We start from the raw sequence: 27,595 nt of genomic DNA, 5'->3' as shown, positions 1-27,595 counted from the left end.
AAAGATAAAGTATGTATCTTTAATTCCTATACTTTGCAATATTTTTGCAGACTATTTACCATATCATAGATGCACAACAAGTTACTTTACTGAGAAATTGTTGAGAGCCCAGGTGTATAATTGATAATAGATGTTAACCCCTTTGACAGAATGAGGGAATTCTAAATAGGAATTCTAGAAGTATACCTATACCTGTTTTTTTTTTAATCCAGTGATTGAAATAAATGAATTTAGACAAAAGATAATGTTGTTTTGCTTTACTATTTCTAATGTGCTCTACCCTACCCTGTTGAGTAATCATATTGTGTTTCCAGTAACCATTTTTTAGAAAAAATCTTTTATAATTTCTCTTTGCTTCTCCACTAGCCATTCACTCATTTTCAGGGGAATTCCATGTCTTCCTTTTTTACAAAAGAGACAACCATGTTTCAGGTGTCAGGTTAAATCTGAGCTCTTAAGAGAAGTCCTCCCTGGCTACCCAATTTAAATAAGTCTCTTTCATAGCCTCCTGATGTTTTCCTTCCCCTGCCTGTCACATTTTTAAGTGTGGTTTATTTGAGTGTTCAGCTGTTTAGTTTATCCTTTCCTGACTAATGGAGGGGTCTCTTCTGCAGGGAGTGTGTGTGTTTTGTTCACCGCTCTATGCCCAGGGCCTCCCACAGTGCCTTGAACTAGGTAAGAAATGCGTTTTCTGTAAATGAGCAAAGGAGCATTGTGTGTTAGAGTCCATGGCAATGGGGAAATCCTGGCCTTCATTTGTTACTGTCTCCCACACAGGAATACTTCACAATAGCATATCACTTTGTGATTAGTTTCAATTTGTGTTTCTATTTGTGCCGTGGCTGAGCTGTTCCAATTGCAAAAGACAGGGATGCTTGTGTTTGACAGAATAATTTGTTGCGACTCTGTTTCCTCCAACAGTCTCACAGTGCAAATACAAAATACAGTAGAGAAAGAAGACCAATTTTAAGCTCCCTAATCTGTAGTTTTCCTGTCTTTGTGGATGAATTTTAGTGCCCCAAACCTAGAAAAATATGCCTGCTGAGATTTTCTTTTTTCTTCTCATATTATTTTATGGGCTTTTATGAGCTCAAAAGGCTTCACTGTGCTTAATAAATTAATTAATTTTAAAAGTTATTTTGTTCTAGTATTTGAGCTTGGATTGCACACCACCACCCATCCCCCGTCCCCAAGGAAAAGTCTACAAAAGGAAACTGAGTCAGGGAACTGGGGAGAGTAAATCATAGCAGGCAGAAAAGCTAATCCAATGTGAAGTGGGTACCACGCTGAGGTCTGTCCTTCTTGAGACACCCCAAAGGGTACATTTGAGAATAGAACAGAAGGAGCCACCTAGAATGATCTGGAAAGCTCCTGCCTGAAACATGGTAGGCAGGAGTTGCACATCCACTAGATCCCGTCCCGGCTTGGTTAGGCATGTTTCTGTGGGTGAAGAGGCTCTGGCAGGCACCGGGCACAGACGCACCCAAAGCCCCAGGCAGAAAGTAAGAGAAAGACGAGGTAAGTTGAGTCTGTGCCTGTGTGCAGCCGGTGCCACGGGAAGAGCCAGAGCTCAAAGGCGGGCTGTGAGCTTGTGATGTAAGATGCCCAGCCAACATTACAACTGCAAAAGTTATATGCTGTCATTAGAGTTCATTAATAAGATGCAAGAAAGGCAATATGGAGAGGCAAGAAAGAAAATGAAAGCACCACTGATGCCATCACTCAGATAAAATCATCCCTAACTAGGTCATTCAACAGGATGCCAGCACTCTTCAAAGCTGCCCGGGGTCATAAAAAGCAAGGGAAGACAGAGAAGCTGTCACTGACAGAGGAGACTGGGGGGATGTGACAACTAGAGGCAATGTGGGATCCTGGGTGGGATCTTAGAATGGAGAAAAGACATCAGTGAAAATACTGGTGAAATTCGAATGAAGTCTGTTATTTAGTTAATAATAATGCAGCACTGTTACTTTCTTAGTTTCAACAAATATAGCATTGTTAAGGTCAAGCAATTGGGTGAAGGATATATGGGAACTCGCTGACTATCTGTGCAACTTTTGTGTAATTCTAAAATTATTCCAAAATTAAAAGTCTACGTAAAAATTGGACATAAGCATAGCCTTTCCCTTGTAATATTCCTTCGTAAATATATACATAAAATATTTTTGCTAAAGTGTTTGCTGATAGGGATCATGCTGGCATATGCAAATCTACACACTTACACACACATATATGTGTGCATAATATTCTCTGCTGCTGACATGTTTAGAAAATTCCTTATCAATAAAAATAATATAAATTAATGATAGAGCTTTAGGAGAATTAAAATTAAAAAATCTAGTACAAAAGCTAAATTTAAGATAGTTTCTTTGGCATGGTTAGAACTGGTGCATATTTTTATATATAGGTCAACTCTTCCATTCAAGAAAATAAATATTTGGAGGTGGACCATAAGGGTTTTGTTTCACTAGGTCTCGATGTTTCTCCTAAAAGTCTCCAGTGTTTCTGCAGGGAGCTTCTGAGCTTGAGCAAGTTCATCATCAGGGTCAATCAGGATGATCATAGTTGACCTCGTAGAGAGCTGGCTTGCATCAGGTACTCTTCTAAGCAGCTCACATGTCCTAACTCATTTATTCCTCATTAAGCAAACAAACAAAAAAAAATAAAAACAAGGAGGCAGTTATTAGCATCATCCCTCGACAAAGAAATTGAAAAACAGAAATTCACTTGAGGTCTCATAGCTAAAAACTGGTGGATCCAGGATTTGAAGCAAGCCAGAGGGGTCCTTGACACCTGATTCCAACCAACACCTGCCAACTAACAAAGTAGATTTCTACACCAACTTTGAGCAAAGGCACCTTTCTTCAGGGAAAAAACAAAACAAAACAAAACAAAACAAGAACCAACTAATACATTCCCAAACAATTTTGAATTCTTGCTCAAGCAACAATTTAGGGAATTTGTCAATATTTGAAACCTAAGAAAAGAGTTTGACCTGGACATGAGGACAATCGTGGGGACCACTGATACTTTTATACACTTTTGTAATATAGAAAGATACAACTTCTTGGTTTTACTTGCTACTTTGATACTTACCATCCCAGGTTTTCCATATTTGATCCTGGTCCTGTGGGCATTATTCTTTTAGAAGAAAAACAAATTCGCCTCGGATGAATTAAATGATTGGTTCAATAATAAGCATCCCATCAATACAGTCCAAGTATATCAAACGAATCACTGATTCCTTGAGGGTTAATCAGAGAAGACTCAAGCTTGATGTCCTTAGGTGACTTAGCAATGGATTCTGCCTGGTTAAGAAGTACAGAATTAGCAGTTGCCAATGCCCTTTAAAATTACCCAAGAAAACAGGCTTGCTGCATTTAAAAATAGTAACGCAGGACAAAAATGTCTCTTCTGAGAAACCTGCATAATTAGAACAGGATGATACCCAAACATTTTCCAAAACAATTCAGAAGGTACAGGTTTTTTTTTCTTTGTTATTGTATTAATTTTTTTCTTCAAATTTGAAGGAAGTTTAAAATTAGCCCTTGGAAAAACTATTGAGCATTTTGCTTTACAATGTGATAGGAATAAAAAGCATTAAGATAAACAACCATCCTAACTTCTGCCAAGCCAGGTTTACTCCTTAGTAGGTAAATTAATCTCCCCTGACAACTACGGTGCAATTTAAAAATGTAAGTATTTTTCAAATCAATTATTTTGAGAAAGTGTTCAATCAAATACCTTTTCTGACAAAATGCACTTCTGATGATTAAAGAACCAAACGAGAATTCCTTCGCTCCTGGGTGGGATGGAGCCAGCACACACACTGCCCTTTTGTAAAAGAATCTTGACGATTTGTGGCCATTTTCACTTCCGTATGATTTGGTAGCATCAGCCTGTCAAGTTCCATGGAAAGTTCTGCTGAGAGGTTGAATAGAAATCATTTAATTCATAGCTAATTTGGGGAAGAATTAGCATCTTAAAATGATATTTCTCTCTCTATTTATTTCCGTCTATTTTAATGGTCTTAGCAATGTTTGATCATTTTCTCTATAGTAAGTGTGCAAATGTTTTATTTCCATATTCCTATGCTTTACATTGAAAAGCATGTGATTTTTTTTCTATTTCAATTTCCAATTTTTAGATTATGTTGTTTGGAAGCATTAATTTTATATATTAGTATATCATCTAGTAACTTTGATGAACATATTAGCTACATTCCTTTTTAAAATGGAATTTCTATGTGCATAATTATTACTTATGGCATTGATTTTTGAGCTTTCCTATTTTTATCATGCATTTTCTTGAATCTCCTTATTACATTGCCTAAGAATAATTGCAGAATTTTGAATCACAGAGAGGAATCTGGGCATCCTTTTCTATTTCTGCCCTTTGTGGTAATATTTCGGAAGTGTTGTAATCAAAGTGTATTCTTGTATGTTACTGGAGGAAATGTGAATTTTTAGTCTTTTCAAAAGCAATTTGGCAAGAAGCATTTTTAAATTAAGTGACCTAACATTCTCCAACCTGGGAAATTCTTAGAAATAACAATGGGTGTCCATATGTATGTGTTTAACGATACATATACATGTATGTTTACTGTAGCAGAGTTTAAAGAGGTAATAACTGAGGAGACAAAAAATAATCAATTGAGAAATAGTCAAGTGAGTTAAAATAAATCCATGTCATGGAAGATGATGCAAGTTTTTAATATTATAAAAGAAAGCTAATTGATGTGGCAGTATTACTGAGGAAGAAAAGCAAGATATAGAAAGTTGTGTAGAGAAAAGTGCAAAATTATGACAAAATAGTAACATGCTATATCCATGAATGTATTTGTAGCTATTTATCCATATGTATAATACTATTGCCTTATAATTTGTCAGGAAATAATTTAAACGTTTATTTAATATATATTTTTATATTTTATTTATTTATTCTCATACCAGTTTTAATACTTGATTTTTTTCTCTGAAATTGTCCTTTTAAACTGGATTATACCACATGCTTTCATAAAGGTTCACAGAATGTGCCATATTTTCCCATTATTAATAATGTTTATCTGACCTTTTATTTCTTGGTTATCAGGATAGAAATGTTTATATTTTTTTCCTATATTAAAAAATCAACATTTAATTTTATTATCTTATTATTGCCTTTGGATTTGATTTCTCTTTTATGCCTATTATCTCTATTTTCTTTTCTGTTTTCTATTGTGGTGCATGAACAAACTAGTTGGAAAGTGATTCTCATTGTTCGTGGCTGGTTGCTGAGCCAACAAGCTGGCTAGACTGGAGGTGTTCCCACGTTTTCTGGGAAAGAGGGGATGTACATGAATGGTACTCGGTAGCCCTTTCTCCCTCTCCATCATGCGAAACTGCAATGCCCACGGACCCTGTCTTAGTTTGCCAGAGCTGCTATGACAAATACTGCACACTGGTTGGCTTAAAACAGGAATCTATTATTTCACAATTTCACAGGGAAGAAGTTCAAAATTGAACTATAGGAAGCTTGCTTTCTCCCCAAAGCCTGTAGCACTCTGTTGCTGGCTTGCCATGAATCTTGGGTTTCCTTGTTTGCATCTCTTGTCTCCTTCACATGGTGAGGTCTCTCTCCTTTACCTGTTCTTTTGATTTCTGCTGACTTCTGGCTTTTTCCTGTGGTCTACTCTGACTGACTGCTTTTGCATTTACTCTCTTTATAAGGCCCCCAGTAATATGCATTAAGGCCCACACTAATTCAATTTGTCCACACCTTAACTGATAACAATTTCTTCAAAAGGTCCTATTTACAAATGGGTTTGCACACACAGGAATGTGGATTAAGATTAAGAGCATGTTTTTTGTTGGAGTACGTGATTGAATTACCACAATCCACCCTCTGGCCCCTAAAAACACACATTCTTCTTACATACAAAATACAGTCATTCCATTCCAATATCCAAATACCTTTAACCCATTTCAGTACATCTCTTAATCTGAAGCCTTATCAAAATCAGTTAAGGGTGTTGTTTGTCCTAGGACAAAATTCCATCTGTAGACCTGTGAAAATTAGAAGCAGTTAACAACTTCCAAAATACAGTGGTGAGATAGGCATAGGACAGATGTTTCTGTTACAGAAACGGGGGTCACAGGTAGCAGGCTGCTCTGAAACCAGCAGAGCACACTCCGTTAGATACTGAGGTCTGAGAATCATGCTGTCTTCCAATGCTGGGGCGCAGGCTGTCCCTCTCTGAGCACTGGAGTGCTGGCCATACCATCCCCAAACACCGAGCATAGGCTCCATCCTTTCTGAGCAGGGCAGTGGCAGCCACACTCCCCTCAAACATCAGGGCAGAAGCCCGTCTCTTTTTTCCCAGACCTCTGCTTCCACAGTTCTGTCTTTGAAGTCATTTTCCCTTCATTTCATCCCATCTCAGTCCCTTTCACTCAAGGATGTCAGTGCTTCTACTTATACAAAGCTCTCAAAAACCTTATCAGTTTTGACTGCAGTTCAAGGGGCTCCAAGTCATCAGACCAAAGTATCCCCACAGATCCTTCCAGGATAGCTGCATTTCCAAATCTGACTTACTCTGAGACGGCTAACTCGATCCCTGAGTCACACACCTAATCTCCTTAGCAACGAGTGTTTCTGCCAGGCCCACACATTCATGGGAACTGTGGTCTGGGAACTCATCTCCCAGGAGCTCTGGGAGGAACCTGACAGGGCCACTTCTCACCCTCGTTTCAGAGCATGCTATCGAAGAGGCTAAAAAATTCCCATATCATTGAGGGCTGGTTCCTTTGTGCTTGAAAGTTCAGTCTTCAGTTTATCCGTTTCCTCTATCATTTTATTATAGGCAGCCAGGAGACAACAGACTGTACCTTCCACACTCTGCTTGCAAATATCCTCAGCTTAATATGCATGTTCATTGCTTATCAGTTCTACTTCCCATCCAACATCAGAATGCAATTTTGCCAAGTTCTCTGCTACTTTGTAATAAGGATTGCTATTCCTCAAGTTTCCAGTAATACATTTATCAGTTCCTTCTAAGGTCTCACTGGAAGGACCTTTAACATACATATTTCTATCGACATAATGTTCATGATGATGTATCTATGGTCTAAGATGATAGACACTTTCTCTACCTCCCTCTCCACTTTTCAGAGACCTCACCATAAATGTCCTTAAATGTACATATCTCTACAGATAGTCTCTTAAAGGCAATCTAGGCCTTTTCCACTGAGTGCCTTAAAATTCTTCCAGCCTGTGCCCATTACCCAATTACAAAGCCACTTCCACATTTTTGGGTATTTGTAGGAGCAGCAACCCACTTTCTGCTACAAAAAGCTGTCTGAGTATCCCAACTGACTGTGTGGCATTTGTCATGGCAAGCATGGCAAACTATGACAGACCTACAAGGTACAGTTGATGGGTGACTGGCTTTTCAAGTGACTCCCTACAAATCCAAATTGCCTAAGGCTAGAAATCCTATGCATGTCCCTATTGCTAGAGTCAATTTCTTATGCTTGCCCTGTAAAATAATAGAATCCCAAAACACACAACCCTGTATGCCTAGTAAAGAATCCAGACAGTGGGACACTCTCTGTAGGATGATGAGATGATGGTTGGGGGTGCCTAGCTTCGCCCTTCTTTTGCCAATTCTTGGATCATGCATGTTTTCTCAATAAGGCTTCTTTTTGTTGACACAGGTGGCACTGTGGAATTCAGCCTCAATCCTGTCACACGTCACTTGGATAGGTGCAGACCCAGGAGGCCCCTATCCTCCATAAAACTGTTTTCCTTAATGTTGATTCATTCTACTAATATTTTCATCATTTGAGCACCCCCCCAACTTGTGTAACTTTCCTAGCAGTATGTAACTGCTGTTTGATCTAGCTGCAAATTCTATCTGTTCTATTACATTTTTTCAAGTCATATCTTTTTTCTCTCTGAGAAGTATGAGTTCCTCAGTAATATTTTCTAATTCACTTATGTTTTCTATATTTATAACCTCCCCACTATTCAGATTTTATATTTATGTAACTGACTATGTATTTATTATAAAGATTTCTAATTGTTACTTTTTACACCTAGCTGTTATTTTTTCATGAATTCCTGCTCTCGTTCATTGTCTTCTTCCTTTTGATGGATTTCAGTTTCACTAGTAGTGAATGTATCTTCTAGTCGATGCTTTTGAAGCCTTTGTTAACATTCATTTTCTTCATGTATTTTGAAATTTTGGTTTGCAGATTCTCAAAGTTGTTCCTTCTCCCCTCCCTGTCTCCCTTTCCCTCTCCTTCTTCTTGTTATCTCTTCCTCCAGTGCTCATGCCCATCTGTCTGCTGGCTTTAGCCTTAGCGAGCCCTCAATCCAGATCGAGGTCTTGTGTAGGTGACCCGGGGATCCTGCCTGTGATGATACAGGAAACATCAGGATCCAGTGGCTGGGCCAGTGGGCCAGGAGGCCATCCCAGAGTCCTTCGCATCTCTAGATGTCCAGGCCCCTGGAAGCCTTGTTCACCAGCAGTGGGCTCTTCCTCTTCTCTTGTGAAAAGGGCCCCAGCTTTTGCCTTGATGATGCTGAGCCTGGTTCTCGACACCCATCGCACAGAGGAGAATTCTCTCGGCCCTGGCTCTGCAGAATCCAAACTCCCAGATGTATCTGTTTGCTACCGGCACAAAAGGTCAGCACCCCTCTTTGCTTTATCTTTCTCTTCAGTTTATGCCATTGGATCATTCTGTGCTTGAACAAGAATATGATTTCCTAGATATCTTTATTAAAATGTCATATTTTTCTATGAGCTTAGATTAAAATGACCAGAAATCCCATGAAAATTATCACTCAACTATTATAAAATAATAATAATGATGAAATAATAATCAAACCTTATTATTCTGAAATCTTGAGTATAATAGGCTAAATTTATCAATGCAGTTCAGTGGAAGGCACTGAGAAATAGGAGTCAAAAGACAAAGGCTCAAATCTCAGCTTAATCACAACTAGCTGTCACCTTACAAATTACAGTCTTTGCAGTTGGTTAATGTGTATTAAATGTTCAGTGTCCAGTTTCCCAATTGTGAAATCAGGATAGAAGTGATATCTGCTGATCTTGCCCTTATTAAGTATTTTATTTTAGAGTTCTAAATACAAAATCTCTCAACATCCATTCTTCTTTTAATGGCACTTCAATTGAATATCTGGAAAAGCAAGTTAGTTTGAAGGGCAAGAAAGACTCTATTTATGTGACAATGTTAGGACCCCTCTCCCCCAATCTGGCCAAATACTGGGGCTTACATCACCCCATATCACCAACTGCCACATCCTACAAAGCCTTCTGAAAGTAAGAACTGAGTCATTGTTTGCTGTCATCTTTATAAATATGAGAGAAAGCCTGTGAAAAATAGGTCATGAGTATATTTTCATGTTTTATTATTAAAAGAACTTAATTATAAAACAAGATCTAGGGAGTACATAAGCATAATTCATATTAATCTAGAATAAACAAGTACAAAGTGATTGGTCTGAAAATTAATGCTAATAAATAAGAAAGATTAAAAGTTGCATGCACAATGACAATTAAATAACACTTTACATTGACTAGTATATAAGTGGACATGGGGTGTAGATTTCATGAGACCTTGGTTATAAGAAATATATAATCATTTGTGAAATTGAGAAATCAAAATTCAGTATCTAACAGTCAGTTAAAATTATCAAGAACTGACTGAACCAACATGTTTGGGAAATTGTAAGAGAAAAGATAAAAAGGGCTAAGAACTGCCCTTTGCCAAAGATTAAAATTAAGAGAATGAAAGACAGTTATTGTATCCTTTCTTCCTTGTAATTTACACCTCTAATATTAAACTGAAAAGCAGCGTTTGAGACACCTGCTTCAGTGCAGTCATTGTTTCCATGGTGCCACTTCCCGTCACCTATTTTTAATAGTTTACACAACAAGATCAAGGGTGTCCCAGCTGTTGCTGCCACTGTTGCTAGGCAACCCTTAAATCAGAGTTCAAGAAGACAAAGAATCATGCTTTGAAAATTTCTCAAGTGTCTGTTTTATCCACCCTCACCCCTGCTTTCTTTATTTTGGACCATTTTTCAATGTTTATACCCAGATGCTTGGTTTTTTTGAAAAAAAAAATACAATATTCTATATAAGAATGCATGATTCCATGTGCTGGTAGAATCAACTAAATATTTTTGTTGATTTTCAAAATGGAATACATATATACATTCAACTGCCTGCTACCTGTAATCTAAAATAAATAGATTTAAAGTATTTACTGCTTCATTAATCACAATGGGAGGTTGCCGTAGGTCTCTGGGATCTGTAGCCACCTGAAACACGGCTGTCTCCGAGCCTTGTGAAATGACCCACAGATCAATGGCTAGAGATCCATTCACTGCCTGCAGAGAATAACAATCCCCTCTTGTGCATTCTGAAATAGAAATATCATCACCTGAAGGAGATAGAGAGTTCAAAAGTCTACAAGAAACAGAAGGAACCAGAAGAGAAGTTAGGGAGTTTTGAACTTAAAATCTCCAAATGACACAGATTGCTACTAATTAAACAGAAACAGAAAATATTTTTTCAGATGTTTTGGTAAACACAGAGGTTTTTTCCTTTATTTTTTTCCCTCTGAAAAAGCAATTATTCAAAAACTAATGGCACATCTGTTTAGTTAATACATTAGTAAACATAAATCAACAGTGTGGAACATAAATAAAAAAGGGAGAAAATATCTGAGTTTTGCATTTAATATTTGGAACAAAATAGGGATTTGGAGATCTCTTAAGGGATAACCAAATATTCCTGAACAATCCACATGCCAAAAGGAAATATCATGATATGATTTGAAACTAGAGATTTGATTAACCTGTACACGTGTGATCATGAGTGTATTTTTATGTTTTATTATTAAAAGAACTTAACTATAAAACATCTCAGTGTTGTCAGAGCAGTGGCTTTCTTCCCATTGGTGAGAATGACAATTCTGGTCCACACCAACCTGATTTTTCAGACCCTTGGGTTTTCTTTTGAAACCCACCCCCCTTCTAACTATACACAAAACATAGTAGTCCTATTTTGAAATGTATCATGTTGTTTTTCTCTGACTGACTAATTTTTTTCTGGCTGTCTTCTAAATTTTACTAAATCCCTGGGCATCTTTTTGTTGTTATGATTTACAAAGTGCTAAAGCTCATTACATTTATTTGAAGTGTCTGCTGTTGATTTTTTTTTCCTTTCTAGATTCTTTCTGTACTTCTCACTTATCTTTTGTGAACTTTTTATTATCTCCTGCAAATACATGTCACATTTAAAAATGTAAATTCACTTTCTACAATATTTCCTACCCAAAGCCCTGTATGTAATGACAACAGAGTCGGCCTAAATTTCTGAAAGTTACCGAGACGTACTCAAGGGTAGAAGAAAAGCCCCTATAGATGTATCCTTGTGATCATGGAGAGTCCAGCCTCCTCAATGTCTAAGTAAATTATGGACATTGGGGATAGACTTAAGACATTCAACATCAGTGGACAGAAATTGAAGTGTGGGCTGTGTGTTTTTATGACTAGAGACTGCCTTTGCTAAAAAGCTATTGTGATCACATTTCACAAACAAATTCTCCAGTTTCTACCTCACTGCTCTACCTCTTGACACATTCTTCTACTACTTTTTGGTTCTTGATCCAAAAATTACCCCTTTCTATACTGCCTCATTCATCCTATTATTTGTCTTGTTTTCCTCTTAGTCAAAGAATGTGCATATATATCATCCTAAGTAAAAACTCTCTCTCAAATTTCCTCCAGTCCTTCCTGTAAGTGATTTCACTGCTCTTTTTACTGAAATGGCTTGTGAACTGAGGACTCTGCTTGCCCTCTTTTGCTGCTGCATCTAATTTTAGTTCTCAACATGCTGGTGTTTACTTTTACTCAGAAAATTCATTCACAAACCCCCTAATGAGGCCATTATATTTTTTACATATTGAGCACTACATAATATCATTTTATGGTAGATCACATATTTCTAATGGCTTTTTGTCCTATGACTGTGAGCAATGCTTTGATTTTCTATACAGTTCTGCTTTAAGCCTTAAGTCCTGTGTTCAGGAACTCCCAATTTAATTGCTGTATCTTTAGTAGAATTTCTATCATACACTACAGTAAAGTTTGTTTGTTTGATCTGGGTTGTTGCTTATGCTCTTGTTCCTTTTGTATTTGTTTCTTTTCCTTTCTATTTTTAAGGATTTCCTCATGCTATGGAGAAAGGAAAACTATCTGGACAAAACTAAGCAAAATAAGGTGAAAGTGTGGGCTGACATAATGCACAGATATTAAATATCTTGCATCTGTTAGGGCATTTTGAATTTGCTGGAAACTGAGCAGTGGCAAAGCAGACAAGGCTCTTGCTTGCTTGGAGCTTACACTCTACTGGAAAGAGACAAACATGAAAGAAATACCAGCTAATATCTATTCTGACAGGTGTTGATATTGATGAAATTTTACTGAGAAAAATAAATCAAGATCAGGAGGATATGCAGGGATGGGGGGAGTTGCAGACCTTGTGAGAAGTGGTATTAGAGCAAAGAGCTAAACACGGAGAAGGAATGTCGTGCAAATATTTGGGGAAAGAATATTCCAGAAAGTGCAAATAACATGTGCTAATGCTGAAGCATCAAGGAATAGGAAAAAGGTCAAATGGTTGAAGCAGAGTGAATAGGGGTGAGTGCTAGAATGTAGGGATTCTATGCCCATATAATGGCTGTGACTTTACTGGTGTGATATTTGAGTGATCTGAGCAGAGGAAAGATGTGGTGTGACCTACAGTTTTAACTGATGACACTAAGACTTTTATTCTGGCCATGATGGAATAGCTTGCACCAGACCAGTGTTCCTGGCAAGCATAATCAACAAAGCCAGACAAAATAGGAGAAAAATATGAAGACAAAGAATGGATGAGCCTCACGGAACTGGACGAGTCAAAATTCCAGAGATAAGGCCATTACAGAGAAGTGAGATGACATTTTGCATCTGGTTCTTCTCATAGCAAATGTGCTTATTCCTGGGCAAATCTACTGCAGAGAGCCAATGCCAAGAGCCCCAGAACCAGAATCCTTCTGAACATCTCCTGTAACTGAAAAGGCAAAATAGGAAGTAAGAGATGTAAACAAAACAAGGACAAAAACAATTAAGATATCAGGAAGGAGGGAGGTTAGCAAAATGAAGTACACTTAAGCCCTGCACTTTCCAGGTTTTCCCCTGGAGCTCAAAAAGTTTGAAGGTAAATGATTGCACAAACACTAATCAAAAGAAAGCCAGTAAAGCTTTATTAAGGTCAAACATATAATCAGTAAGGCCAGAAATGATGGAGAAGGATGGTTCATAATAATAATGGTCAATCCTTTGGGAAGACTAACAGTTCTAAATTTATATTCACCTAAGAACACAACTTAAAATAGTTACAGAGGCAAATGCATAATCATTGTGGGAAACTTAATTACACATCTCTGAATGAGTGATAAAACAAGGAGTCAAAAATAGTCATCAGATTTAGCACAAAGAAATTAGATGAAAGGAAGGAATAAAGATGAGAGAAGGAATTAATCATGTGCAAACATTTACGAATGTATAAAAGAGATAAGACAGTGGAAATTGGCTTAATGAAAACATTTTTTTTAAATTACTGATTTCTAGCTAGATTAATAAAAGTGAAAGAAAACACAAATTACAAATAATCAACATGACAGAGTATATAACTTCAGATCCAGCAGATGTAAAAGATGGTAAGAAGTTATGAACTAAAATTTTAAATTTATATGATATGGACAGTTTTCTGGGAAACTAAAATTTTCCATGACTAACAAAGAAAATACATAAAAAATCTGAAGGGAATTTATCTATTAAAGAAATTGAATCTCAAAACGCCACAGAATGTAATCCACAAAGTTACTTAATTTTACTGGAGAATGCTTCCGTATTTTGAAGAGGAAATAACAGTAAACTTAAACTTCTCATAAAAGAAGAAAGCATTCTCTGAGTCATTTTTTTTTTTTTTTTAACCAAAAAAGAAATGAAGTTAGACTTGTTCTGAGTCCTTACTATTTCCTGGCAAACAGTGCTTTCTTTTTTTTTTTTTTTTATCTTCATTTTATTGAGATATATTCACATACCACGCAGTCATACAAAACAAATTGTACTTTCGATTGTTTACAGTACCATTACATAGTTGTACATTCATCACCTAAATCAATCCCTGACACCTTCATTAGCACACACACAAAAAAAAACAAGAATAATAATTAGAGTGAAAAAGAGCAATTGAAATAAAAAAGAACACTGGGTACCTTTGTCTGTTTGTTTCCTTCCCCTATTTTTCTACTCATCCATCCATAAACTAGACAAAGTGGAGTGTGGTCCTTATGGCTTTCCCAATCCCATTGTCACCCCTCATAAGCTACATTTTTATACATCTGTCTTCGAGATTCACAGGTTCTGGGTTGTAGTTTGATAGTTTCAGGTATCCACCACCAGCTACCCCAATTCCTTGGAACCTAAAAAGGGTTGTCTAAAGTGTGCGTAAGAGTGCCCACCAGAGTGAACTCTCAGCTCCTTTTGGAATCTCTCTGCCACTGAAGCTTATTTCATTTCCTTTCACATCCCCCTTTTGGTCAAGAAGATGTTCTCCGTCCCACGATGCCGGGTCTACATTCCTCCCCGGGAGTCATATTCCACGTTGCCAGGGAGATTCACTCCCCTGGGTGTCTAATCCCACGTAGGGGGGAGGGCAGTGATTTCACCTTTCAAGTTGGCTTAGCCAGAGAGAGAGGGCCACATCTGAGCAACAAAGAGGCATTCGGGAGGAGGCTCTTAGGCACAACCATAGGGAGGCCTAGCCTCTCCTTTGCAGCAACCGTCTTCCCAAGGGTAAAACTTATGGTAGAGGGCTCAACCCATCAAACCACCAGTCCCCTATGTCTGTGGTCATGTTAGCAACCATCGAGGTGGGGTAGGCCAATACCCCTGCATTCTCCACAGGCTCCTCAACGGGGCTCTACATCTTTTTTTTTCCTTTTTTTTCTTTTTTTTTTTTTTAACTTTCCCTTCTTTTTTAAATCAACTGTATGAAAAAAAAGTTAAAAAGAAAACAAACATACAATAAAAGAACATTTCAAAGAGACCATAACAAGGGAGTAAGAAAAAGACAACTAACCTAAGATAACTGCTTAACTTCCAACATGTTCCTACTTTACCCCAAGAAAGTTACGTAATATAGCAACATTTCTGTGAACTTGTTCCTACTATATCCATCAGAAATTAACAGACCATAGTAATTCCTGGGCATCCCCAGAACGTTAAATAGCTTATCTGTTCTTCTTGGATTATTGTTCCCCCTTCCTTAATTGCTCTCTACTGCTAGTTCCCCTACATTCTACATTATAAACCATTTGTTTTACATTTTTCAAAGTTCACATTAGTGGTAGCATATATTTCTCTTTTTGTGCCTGGCTTATTTCGCTCAGCATTATGTCTTCAAGGTTCATCCATGTTGTCATATGTTTCACGAGATCGTTCCTTCTTACTGCCGCGTAGTATTCCATCGTGTGTATATACCACATTTTATTTATCCATTCATCTGTTGAAGGACATTTGGGTTGTTTCCATCTCTTGGCAATTGTGAATAATGCTGCTATGAACATTGACGTGCAGATATCTGTTCGTGTCACTGCTTTCCGACCTTCCGGGTATATACCGAGAATTGCAATCGCTGGATCGAATGGTAACTCTTTATCTAGTTTTCTAAGGAACTGCCAGACTGACTTCCAGAGTGGCTGAACCATTATACAGTCCCACCAACAATGAATAAGAGTTCCAATTTCTCCACATCCCCTCCAGCATTTGTAGTTTCCTGTTTGTTTAATGGCAGCCATTCTAACCAGTGTTAGATGGTATCTCATTGTGGTCTTAATTTGCATCTCTCTAATAGCTAGTGAAGCTGAACTTTTTTCATGTGTTTCTTGGCCATTTGTATTTCCTCTTCAGAGAACTGTCTTTTCATATCTTTTGCCCATTTTATAATTGGGCTGTCTGTACTATTGTCATTGAGTTGTAGGATTTCTTTATATATGCAAGATATCAGTCTTTTGTCAGATACATGGTTTCCAAAAATTTTTTCCCATTGAGTTGGCTGCCTCTTTACCTTTTTGAGAAATTCCTTTGAGGTGCAGAAACTTCTAAGCTTGAAGAGTTCCCATTTATCTATTTTCTCTTTTGTTGCTTGTGCTTTGGGTGTAAAGTCTAGGAAGTGGCCACCTAATACAAGGTCTTGAAGATGTTTTCCTACATTATCTTCTAGGACTTTTATGGTACTTTCTTTTATATTGAGATCTTTGGTCCATTTTGAGTTAATTTTTGTGTAGGGGGTGAGGTAGGGGTCCTCTTTCATTCTTTTGGATATGGATATCCAACTCTCCCAGCCCCATTTGTTAAAAAGACCATTATGACTCAGTTCAGTGACTTTGGGGGCCTTATCAAAGATCAGTCGGCCATAGATCTGAGGGTCTATCTCTGAATTCTCAATTCGATTCCATTGATCTATATGTCTATCTTTGTGCCAGTACCATGCTGTTTTGGCAACTGTGGCTTTATAATAAGCTTCAGAGTCAGGGAGTGTAAGTCCTCCCACTTCATTTTTATTTTTTAGAGTGTCTTTAGCAATTCGAGGAATCTTCCCTTTCCAAATAAATTTGATAACTAGCTTTTCCAAGTCTGCAAAGTAGGTTGTTGGAATTTTGATTGGGATTGCATTGAATCTGTAGATGAGTTTGGGTAGAATTGACATCTTTATGACATTTAGCCTTCCTATCCATGAACATGGAATATTTTTCCATCTTTTAAGGTCCCCTTCTATTTCTTTTAGTAGAGTTATGTAGTTTTCTTTGTATAGGTCTTTTACATCTTTGGTTAAGTTTATTCCTAGGTACTTGATTTTTTTAGTTGCTATTGAAAATGGTATCTTTTTCTTGAGTGTCTCTTCAGTTTGTTCATTTCTAGCATAAAGAAACATTACTGACTTATGTGCATTAATCTTGTATCCCGCTACTTTGCTAAATTTGTTGATTAGCTCTAGTAGCTATATCGTCCATTTCTCAGGGTTTTCTAGATATAAGATCATATCATCTGCAAACAATGACAGTTTTACTTCTTCTTTTCCAATTTGGATGCCTTTTATTTCTTTGTCTTGCCAGATTGCCCTGGCTAGCACTTCCAGCACAATGTTGAATAACAGTGGTGACAGCGGGCATCCTTGTCTTGTTCCTGATCTTAGAGGGAAGGCTTTCAGTCTCTCACCATTGAGTACTATGCTGGCTGTGGGTTTTTCATATATGCTCTTTATCATGTTGAGGAAGTTTCTTTCAATTCCTACCTTTTGAAGTGTTTTTATCAAAAAGGGATGTTGGATTTTGTCAAATGCTTTTTCAGCATCTATTGAGATGATCAATTGATTTTTCCCTTTTGACTTGTTAATGTGTTGTAATACATTGATTGATTTTCTTATGTTGAACCATCCTTGCATGCCTGGAATGAACCCCACTTGGTCATGGTGTATGATTTTTTTAATGTGTCTTTGGATTCGATTTGCAAGTATTTTGTTGAGGATTTTTGCATCTATATTCATTAGGGAGATTGGCCGGTAGTTTTCCTTTTTTGTAGCATCTTTGCCTGGTTTTGGTATTAGATTGATGTTAGCTTCATAAAATGAGTTAGGTAGTGTTCCATTTTCTTCAATGTTTTGAAAGAGTTTGAGTAAGATTGGTGTCAGTTCTTTCTGGAAAGTTTGGTAGAATTCCCCTGTGAAGCCATCTGGCCCTGGGCATTTATTTCTGGGAGGATTTTTGATGACTGATTGGATCTCTTTGCTTGTGATGGGTTGGTTGAGGTCTTCTATTTCTTCTCTGGTCAGTCTAGGTTGCTCATATGTTTCCAGGAAATTGTCCATTTCTTCTTCATTATCCAGTTTGTCGCCATACAGTTGTTCATAATATCCTCTTATAATTTTTTTAATTTCTTCAGGATCTGCAGTTATGTCACCTTTTCCATTCATTATTTTGTTTATATGGGTCTTCTCTCTTTTTGATTTTGTCAGTCTAGCTAGCTTGTCAATCTTGTTGATCTTCTCAAAGAACCAACTTTTGGTGATATTTATCCTCTCTATTGTTTTTTTTTGTTCTCTATGTCATTTATTTCTGCTTTAATCCTTGTTATTTCTTTTCTTCTACTTGGTTTAGGATTGGTTTGCTGTTCATTTTCTAGCTTCTTCAGTTGATCCATTAGTTCTTTGATTTTGGCTCTTTCTTCCTTTTTAATATATGCGTTTAGTGCTATAAATTTCCCCCTTAGCACTGCTTTTGCTGCATGCCATAGGTTTTGGTATGTTGTGTTCTCATTTTCATTCGTCTCTATATATTTAGCAATTTCTCTTGCTATTTCTTCGTTAACCCACTGATTGTTTAGTAGTGCGTTGTTTAACATCCAGGTATTTGTGAATTTTCTAAGTCTCTGATGGTTATTGACTTCTAATTGTATTCCATTTTGGTCAGAGAATGTGCTTTGAATAATTTCAATCTTTTGAAATTTATTGAGGCTTGTTTTATGTCCCAGCATATGATCTATTCTGGAGAAAGTTCCGTGAGCACTAGAAAAGTATGTGTATCCTGGTGATTTGGGATGTAATGTCCTGTATATGTCTGTTAAATCTAATTCATTTATCAGATTGTTTAGGTTTTCAATTTCCTTATTGGTCTTCTGTCTGGTTGATCTATCTATAGGAGAGAGTGATGTGTTGAAGTCTCCCACAATTATTGTGGAAACATCAATTGCTTCCTTTAGTTTTGCCAGTGTTTCTCTCATGTATTTTGTGGCACCTTGATTGGGTGCATAGACTTTTACGATTGTTATTTCTTCTTGTTGAATTGCCCCTTTTATTAGTATGTAATGGCCTTCTTTGTCTCTCAAAACATCCCTGCATTTGAAGTCTATTTTATCTGAGATTAATATTGCTACACCTGCTTTCTTTTGGCTGTAGCTTGCAGGAAATATTTTTTTCCATCCTTTCACTTTCAGTTTCTTTGTGTCCCTGTGTCTAAGATGAGTCTCTTGTATGCAACATATTGATGGTTCATTTTTTTTTGATCCATTCTGCGAATCTATATCTTTTAATTGGGGAGTTTAATCCATTTACATTCAGCGTTATAACCGTGAAGGCATTTCTTCACTCAGCCATCTTATCTTTTGGTTTATGTTTGTCATATTTTTCCCCTCTCTCTATTAATATCCTTTATTGTACCCATACCGAATCTCTTTAGTACTGAACCTTTCTCCAAGTCTCTCTGTCCTTTCTTTGTTTCTCTGTCTGTAGGGCTCCCTTTAGTATCTCCAGTAGGGCAGGTCTCTTGTTAGCAAATTCTCTCAGCATTTGTTTGCCTGTGAAAAATTTAAGCTCTCCCTCAAATTTGAAGGAGAGCTTTGCTGGATAAAGTATTCTTGGTTGGAAATTTTTCTCACTCAGAATTTTAAATATATCGTGCCACTGCCTTCTTGCCTCCATGGTGGCTGCTGAGTAGTCACTACTTAGTCTTATGCTGTTTCCTTTGTATGTGGTGAATTGCTTTTCTCTTGCTGCTTTCAGAACTTGCTCCTTCTCTTCTGTGTTTGACAGTGTGATCAGTATATGTCTCAGAGTGGGTTTATTTGGATTTATTCTATGTGGAGTTCGCTGAGCATTTATGATTTGTGTATTTATGTTGTTTAGAAGATTTGGGAAGTTTTCCCCAACAATTTCTTTGAATACTCTTCCTAGACCTTTACCCTTTTCTTCCCCTTCTGGAACACCAATGAGTCTTATATTCAGACGTTTCATATTATCTATCATATCCCTGAGGTTCATTTTGATTTTTTCAATTTTTTTCCCCATTCTTTCTTTTATGCTTTCATTTTCCATTCTGTCATCTTCCAGGTCACTGATTCGTTGTTCAACTTCCTCTAGTCTTGTACTATGAGTGTCCAGAATCTTTTTAATTTGGTCAACAGTTTCTGTAATTTCCATAAGATCATCCATTTTTTTATTTAGTCTTGCAATATCTTCTTTATGCTCTTCTAGGGTCTTCTTGATATCCTTTGTATCCCGTACTATGGTCTCATTGTTCATCTTTAGTTCTTTGAGTAGCTGCTCTAAGTGCTGTGTCTCTTCTGTTCTTTTGATTTGGGTGCTTGGGCTTGGCTTATCCATATCGTCTGGTTTTTTCATATGCTTTATAATTTTCTGTTGTTTTTGGCCTCGTGGCATTTGCTGAACTTGATAGGGTTCTTTTAGGATTTGTAGACCAATTGAAGTCCTTATCTCTAATTTATCAGATTTACAGCTTTGTGGAGTACACTTTCTCTAACTAACCAGCAGGTGGCGTCCACGAGCCACCTGTTCTCCACAAGCCAGTTCTCCCCTGCTTAGCCTTTTTGGTGAGTGGGGGAGTGAGTCTTGTGGGGTCCAATTGGTGTACCAAGCTTGCATGTGTAGTTGGTGTTGACTGCCCTGTATATGGGACGTGTTTCTGGGCAGTCAGGGAGCGGGGGTGGCCCTAACAATCAAATCTCCCTGGTGATCCTAGAGTTTTAAAGCTGCTGCAATAGTCTAATCCTTCAGTTCAGTCGTGCCACAGTTTGTCTCTGCCACTGACCCACAAGTCCTTGGTATTGGCGTATGGCTCCTGAGACTTGCAAGTGGGCCCCTCTTCCAGGCTGTGCACCCCGGGTCCTCTGTTGAGGGATGACTGTGCTATGTCACAGGTGAGTGCCTTCCCCCCAGGGCAGTTCTGGACTGCTGGGCTATGTAGGGAGGCTCCCAGTCTGCTGAAATGATGGCTGAATGGGGCTCTGTTAATTCACACTGCTCCACCTTCCCAATTCTGGTACAATCAGCTGAGGTTGCAGGGAAGGCTAATGTCCACGCCCAGTTTTGTGGTGTGTGCCTGTTATTTGAAGCACTTCCGTCACACTGGGTTGTCTGGGGCAGCTCTGGGCTATGGGGCTTGCGATGGGCAGGAGCGTCTCCTGTCCACCAGGACGATGGCTGTGAGCGGACACCCCCCTTTTCTTGGGAAGTTGTGGTGTTTAGTGAATTTTCTCAGCCACTGGATTATTGCCTTTTGTCTCAGAGCTCTCTTAGTTCTGCTCTTGACTTGACCTGCCCAAATTGCAAGTCTTTGAAGCTTTCTGTATTGGGCTTCTTAGAGTAATTGTTTTAGAAAAAGAAAAAAGGATTAAAAAAAAAAAAGGGCCCTCCTCAGAGATCTAATGGGTTATTGAAATGCTAAGAGACAAGGCAACCAGGGCCATTAAGGAAAGGTCCACAGGGCAGAGAGATCAGCTTTTCTTCGGGATTTGCATATGCGCCTCAGGGCCTGAGCTCTGCCCTTCCCCTTTCTATGTTCACCAGAACTCCAAAAATCCTCCACTTTTATTTTGGAGTTTTTCGTGTTGTTTTTTTTCTATGCCTGTCTCCTCTCTGCTGGGCTGGCTGCTCTCAGATTCTCTGGTGTCTGGTCTCAGTCTATCTATGGTTGGAGTTTGGATCAGTAGAATGAGTTTCCGATAAGGGCTGCCACTGCAGTTCTCCCTTCTCCTTCCCAGAGCTGACAGCCCCTCCTCCCACGGGACTGAGCCTGGCAGGGAGGGGCGCGGGTCCCCTGGCTGCAAAAACTTACAGATTTCGCTGATCTCAGCAGTTCCACGTTTTCATGAGTGTTGTATGAAGTATGCCCAAAGTCAGATTGTTCTGTGGTGTCCAGTCCACACAGTTCCTGGCTTTCTACCTACTTTCCTGGAGGAATAACTAAAACATACAGCTCACCAGTCCACCATCTTGCCCCACCTCTCTGAGTCATTTTTTAACTACATTAACTTGTTGCCCAAATATCCTAATATATATATAAATTGAGAAACCCTTAGAAATCAGGTGGTAAAAGGATTTTCTTTAAAAATTCTGTTTAGAAGGAAGTGCAGAAAACCTGTTTCAAACATTATACTTAATCATGAAATTGCAAGCATTAGCTTGAAGTCAGAAATGCAACAAAAATAATCACTGTTATTATTGCCAGGTGACATCATACTAAAAGTCCTTGTCAGAACAATAGGACAATTACAATAAGTGAAATGCATATAGATTATAAAGGAAGAAATTAAACTAAAATTTCCCACAGGACATGGGATGTGAAAAATTCCTAAGATTGTAGAAATTAGCAGAAAAAGTAAGTAAATGTAACAAGCTTTGTATAAACCAGCAGCAGACTAAAAGAAAATAAAAATTCCACAACAATCATTGTATGTCAGACTCATCAGTCATTAAATACCTAGCAATAAATTTGATGAAAGATGAGCAGAAAATCTACACTGAAATTTGAAAATATTATAGAGAAACTTACAGAGGACCTAAAGAAATGGATTGGTGAGATTAATTCAACAGAGTTGAAGACTCAATATTAAGATTTACATTCTTCCCCAATGGATCTGTACATTCAATGTGATCCTAATCAAAATTCAATCACATGGAAAGAAATTAGTATTAACCCCTACTCTCATACCATATACAAAATACAATTTTGAATAGATTAAAGCTTTAAATATAAAAATTTAAAAAAGCTAAGTTATTAGACAGAACGTAGGTGAATCTTATTTTGACATGGCAGTATGCAAAATTAGTTAAACAGGACACAAATATAAACAGCAATAAAAGAAAAAATATAATATGGACTAAATTTGAAACATTAAGATTGTGACAAGACAAGCCATAGACTGAGAGAAATTATTTGCAACACACCATTCCAACAGAGGAATCATCCAGGAGACTTAAAGAACCCCTACAAAGCAGTTGGCAAATATATAGAAAATGGGCAAAAGTCTTGAAAAGACACTTAGAGAGGCACCAAATGGCCATTGGACATACATAAAGATGTTCAATTTCAATAGTGTTGATGGAAATGTAAATTAAATGATTAGATATTGCTAATCACTTATAATAGCAAAATGCATTGGTATATGTACGTACCAGAGAGTTCCAAGTGTCATTCCTGATGTGGCTGAAGTGGAGCCTGCAGACACTGCTGGGGGTGTTTAAATCTGTGCACCACTTCAGAAATATTTTGGGCTTTATCCACTAAAGATGATCTTTTGCATACCCAGCAATTCCATTTCAGTATGTATACCTTGGAGAGAAGCATATGCATTCATCAAAGACATGTGAAAAATTTTCATGCTAGCACTTCTTTGAAGAGAATGTTTTAGTTTCTTGGGCTGCTTAAGCAAATACCAAGAAATGGATTGGGTTAAACAATGGGAATGTATTTGCTCATGGTTTTGAAGCCGAAAGAGAATCCAAATCAAGGTGTCACCAAGGTGATGCTTCATTCTAAAAGACTGGCATTCTGGGGCTGACAGCTGGTGGTCCTGGGTCCTTAGCTTGTCACTTGGCAAGGCACATGGTAGCATCTCCTGGTCTCTCCCTTCTCTTCTTGCTTCCTGTTGCATTCTCTCCCTCTGTCTGAATTTCATTCCACTTATAGAGTACTACATTAAGACCCATTCTGATTGAGGTGGGTCACACCTTAACTGAAGTAACCTCATCAGAAGTTCCTACTTACAATGGGTCCACACCCACAGGAATGAATTAGATTTCAGAACATGTTTTCTGGGGTACATACAGTTCCAAACCACCACAGAGCCCTGTTTCAGTTTGCTAATGCTGCCATTAAGCAAAATAACAGAAATGGATTGGCTTCTATTAAGGTGGTTTATTAGGTCACAAATTTATAGTTCTAAGATCATAGAAGTGTTCAAACAAAGGCGTCAACAAGAAGATGCTTTCACTGAAGAATGGTGCCCAGAAAACCTCTGTTAGCTGGGAAGGCACATGGCTGGCATCTGCTCTGGGGTTCTGGTGTCAAAATGGCTTTCTCCAAAGTGTCTCTGTGTTTGTCTCTCTTAGCTTCTCCAGAGCAAACTCAGGGCTAGTATCTCCAAAGCAGTCAGCTCCCAAGCATCTCTCCAAAAGTCTCTGTCAGCTGCAGCACTGAGTTCCTTCTGTCTGTGAGCTGTTATAGGACTCCAGTAATTTAATTAAGACCCACAATGAATGGGCAGGGTAACACCTCCTTGGAAATAATCTAATCAAAGTGTTACCTACAGTTGGGTGCGTCGCATCTCCATGGAAACACTCAATCAAAAGTTTCCAACTGACAAGATTGGGTTAAAAGATCATGGTGGCAAGATGTGGCATAGGGAGGTGTGGAATTTAGTTACTCCCCTAGAACAACTAGTAAAAGGCCAGGAACAGCTAGAATATAATCTGGAGCAACTGATGGGGGGATAACCATTACCGGACAACATCATACACCAGTCAGGAATGGGTGGAATGGCTGAGATTGCAGCATAGAACTGTAAGTAAAGCTTTCCAAATGCAATGCTGGTGCCCCTCCCCCATCTGCACAGCAGGCTCAGTTGCAAAACTTTACTGTGGAAAAAAGAAGTAGTCCCTGCCAGGAGCAAGAGAATATAACTTAACCAGGCTCCAATTGCAGTTTTAATTAACAAATTTGGACTACCAGACACACGCTGGTGGGGCACTGCAGGCTGACAAATGCCACCTGCTGGGAAGGATAGTAAAAGCACAGAGTCTACAGACCTCACAGGAAAGTCTGACAATCTGCTGGGTCTCACCCTCAGGGAAATCTGATACTGAATACAGTCTCCTCCTGAGACCTGGACCCATCTAGTCTGGGAAAATCTAATTGGGGTAATCAAGGAAACCAGCCGTCTAGACAACAAAAAATTATGAGTCACATTAGGAAAAATGAAGAATGGCCCAGTCAAAGGAACAAATTTGTACTTCAACTGAGATACAGGAATTGAAACAACTAATTAAGATTCAAACAAATCTCCTAAACCAATCCAAAAATCAATTCAAAGAGTTGAGGGAAGATATGGCAAAACAGATGAGGGATATAAAGAAGACATCAGGCAAACATAAGGAAGAACTCGAAGGTTTGAAAACAAAATTGTCAGAACTTATGGAATGAAAGGCACAATAGAAGAGATGAAAAACACGATGGAGAAATACAACAGCAAATTTGAAGAGGCAAAAGAAAGGATTCATGAACTGAAGGACAGGGCAGATGAAATCCTACACTCAAAAGAACAGACAGGGAAAAGAATGGAAAAATATGAGCAGGGTCTCAGGGAACCAAATGACAACATGAAGCACGTGAAGATACATGTCATGGGTGTCCCAGAAAGAGAAAAGGAGGGCAAAGAGTCAGAAAGAATAATGGAAGAAATAATCACTGAAAATTCCCCATCTGTTAGGAAAGACATAAAATTACAGATCCAAGAAGTGCAGCATACCCCAAACAGAAAAGATCCAAGTAGACCAACTCCAAGACACTTAATAATTGGATTATCAAATGTCAAAGACAAAGACAGAATTCTAGAAGCAGCAAAAGAAAAGGAGTCCATCACATACAAAAGAAGCTTGATAAGATTAGGTGCAGATTTCTCAGTAGAAAACATGGAGGTGAGAAGGCAATGGTATGATAAATTTAAGATACTGAATAAGAAAAACTGCCAACCAAGAATTCTGTATCTGGCAAAATTGTCCTTCAAAAATGAGGGAGAGTTTAAAATATGTTCAGACAAACAAACTCTGAGAGAGTTTGTGAACAAGATACCTGCTAAACAAGAAATACCAAAGGGAGCACTACAGGCCAGTAGGAAAAGACAGGAGAGAGAGGTTTGGAGAAGAGTGTAGAAACGAGGACTGTCAGTAAGGGGTAAAAAGAGAGAGAGAGGAAAAAACAAAAAAAAAAAAAAATGATATCTGACATATAAAATCCAAAAGACAAAATAGTAGACAATAGACATTACATCAAGTCAAATTAGCCAGAAACAAAAGGACAAATACTGTACGGTCTCACTAATATAGACTAACATTAATGAGCAAAATTTTAGAGGAGAATACAGGTTATAAGGCAATAGAAAGAGGTTTGAGATCAGGCATTTGAAGTTGAAGGTACAGAAGATTCCACAGGATTGATTGTATAGATACAGAAATGGAGTGGATATCATTACAGTGTGTTATGGTAACACAGTATTGTAAGTACTCTGAACAAAGATAAGTATGAGTATGGTTGAAAGAGGGAGGCTAAGGGCAGGTATGAAACCAGAAAGAAAGATAAGAGATAAAGACTGGGATTGTATAACTGAGCAAAATCTAGAGTTTTAGTCACATTTGTGACTAAATGTACAAATATAAGAATGTTTTTAAATGAGGGAGGACAAATGAATGTTAACATTGCAAGGTTTGAAAATTGGATGGTATAGGGCAAAAAATACAATCAATATGAATTAGACTCTATAGTTAGCAATAACATTGTAAGTTGCTTCCATTAATTATAAAAAAGGCAATATACCAAAGCTAAATGTCTCTAAGAGGGTTATATAGGGAAGCGATATGGGATTCTTGGTGTTGGTGATGTTGTCTGACCTTTTCATTATATTGTATTTTTATTTTTCTTCTATATTTTGTATTTTTATTCTTCATTTTTTTCCTCCTTTTCCTTTTTCTTTGGGGAAGAGAATGGAAATGTCCCCAGACAGATTGTGGTGGTGAATGCATAATTATGTGATTATACTGGAAATCATTGATTGTTTACTTAGGGTGGATTGTATGGTGTTGGAATAAAACCACTAAAAAAATAAACAGAGGGATACAAATGCTGGAGAAAATGTGGAGAGAGGAATGTACCTATTCTCTGTTGGTAGGGAAGGAGAATGGTGCAGCCCAGCTGGAGGGCAGTGTGGTGGTCCCACAGGAAGCTAACTATGGGGCTGCTGTATGCTGCTGCAACTCCATTATTGGGTATATACTTGAAAGAACTGAGAGCAGGGACATGAGTGGACATTGCACACTGGTGTTCATGGCAGCCGTATTCACATTTCTCAGTGGATGGAGGTGGCCTAAAGGTACATTGACTGAGAAATGGAATGATGAACTGTGGTGTATACATACAATGGAATACTGAGCGGCAGCAAGAAGAAATGAAGTTGTGAGGTATGCAACTAGGTGAATGGATCTTGAGGATATTATGTTGTGTGAAATAAGCCAGAATGGAAAAGACAAAAATTATAACACCTCACTAATATGGACTAACTATAATGTTCGAACTCTGTGCATTGACTCTGAGAGCACAGGTTTTCAGGGGAAGGCTTATGGTAAATGTTCCTAGATTGTAAGCTCTTACAGCAGTCACATCTATTCATGAGTTGTAATGGTTATCTCTAAATTCTAAGATACTTAGCTGGTCAGTTCCCATAATTTGGGGTATCTGTGTGACACGTGATACGGCAGCTATGAACATCAGCATTACCCATACAGCACATGTTAAAGAAGCTGAAAAAGAGACCAGATTTTAATTAGAGCTATGAATGAAATGGACTTGATTAGAACTAAGGTAAACCAAGCTAAAGGGTAAAGGATGACATTGACTTTGTTTTAAAACCT

The 27,595-nt window shown here is 38.0% G+C and overlaps 1 long non-coding RNA gene across 3 annotated transcripts; it reads right to left on the bottom strand.

The window, feature by feature from the left end:
- Nucleotides 1–107: 107 nt before the first annotated feature.
- LOC119540685 lies at nt 108–23,282 on the bottom strand. 3 transcript variants are annotated; one of them, XR_005218100.1, is made up of 4 exons: nt 23,090–23,282; nt 3,745–3,924; nt 3,097–3,308; nt 108–2,636 (listed from the first exon to the last, which is right to left on the bottom strand). It is a non-coding gene; the product is annotated as an uncharacterized LOC119540685 (long non-coding RNA). The 3 variants fall into 3 exon arrangements; XR_005218101.1 differs by having other exon boundaries at nt 3,745–3,921; XR_005218102.1 differs by lacking the exon at nt 23,090–23,282 and adding an exon at nt 12,959–13,289 and having other exon boundaries at nt 3,745–3,921.
- Nucleotides 23,283–27,595: the final 4,313 nt, after the last annotated feature.

This window comes from Choloepus didactylus, chromosome 7 (genome assembly GCF_015220235.1).
Source record: "Choloepus didactylus isolate mChoDid1 chromosome 7, mChoDid1.pri, whole genome shotgun sequence".
Lineage (NCBI taxonomy): Eukaryota > Metazoa > Chordata > Mammalia > Pilosa > Megalonychidae > Choloepus > Choloepus didactylus.
This window is presented reverse-complemented; position numbering and strand designations above follow the sequence as displayed.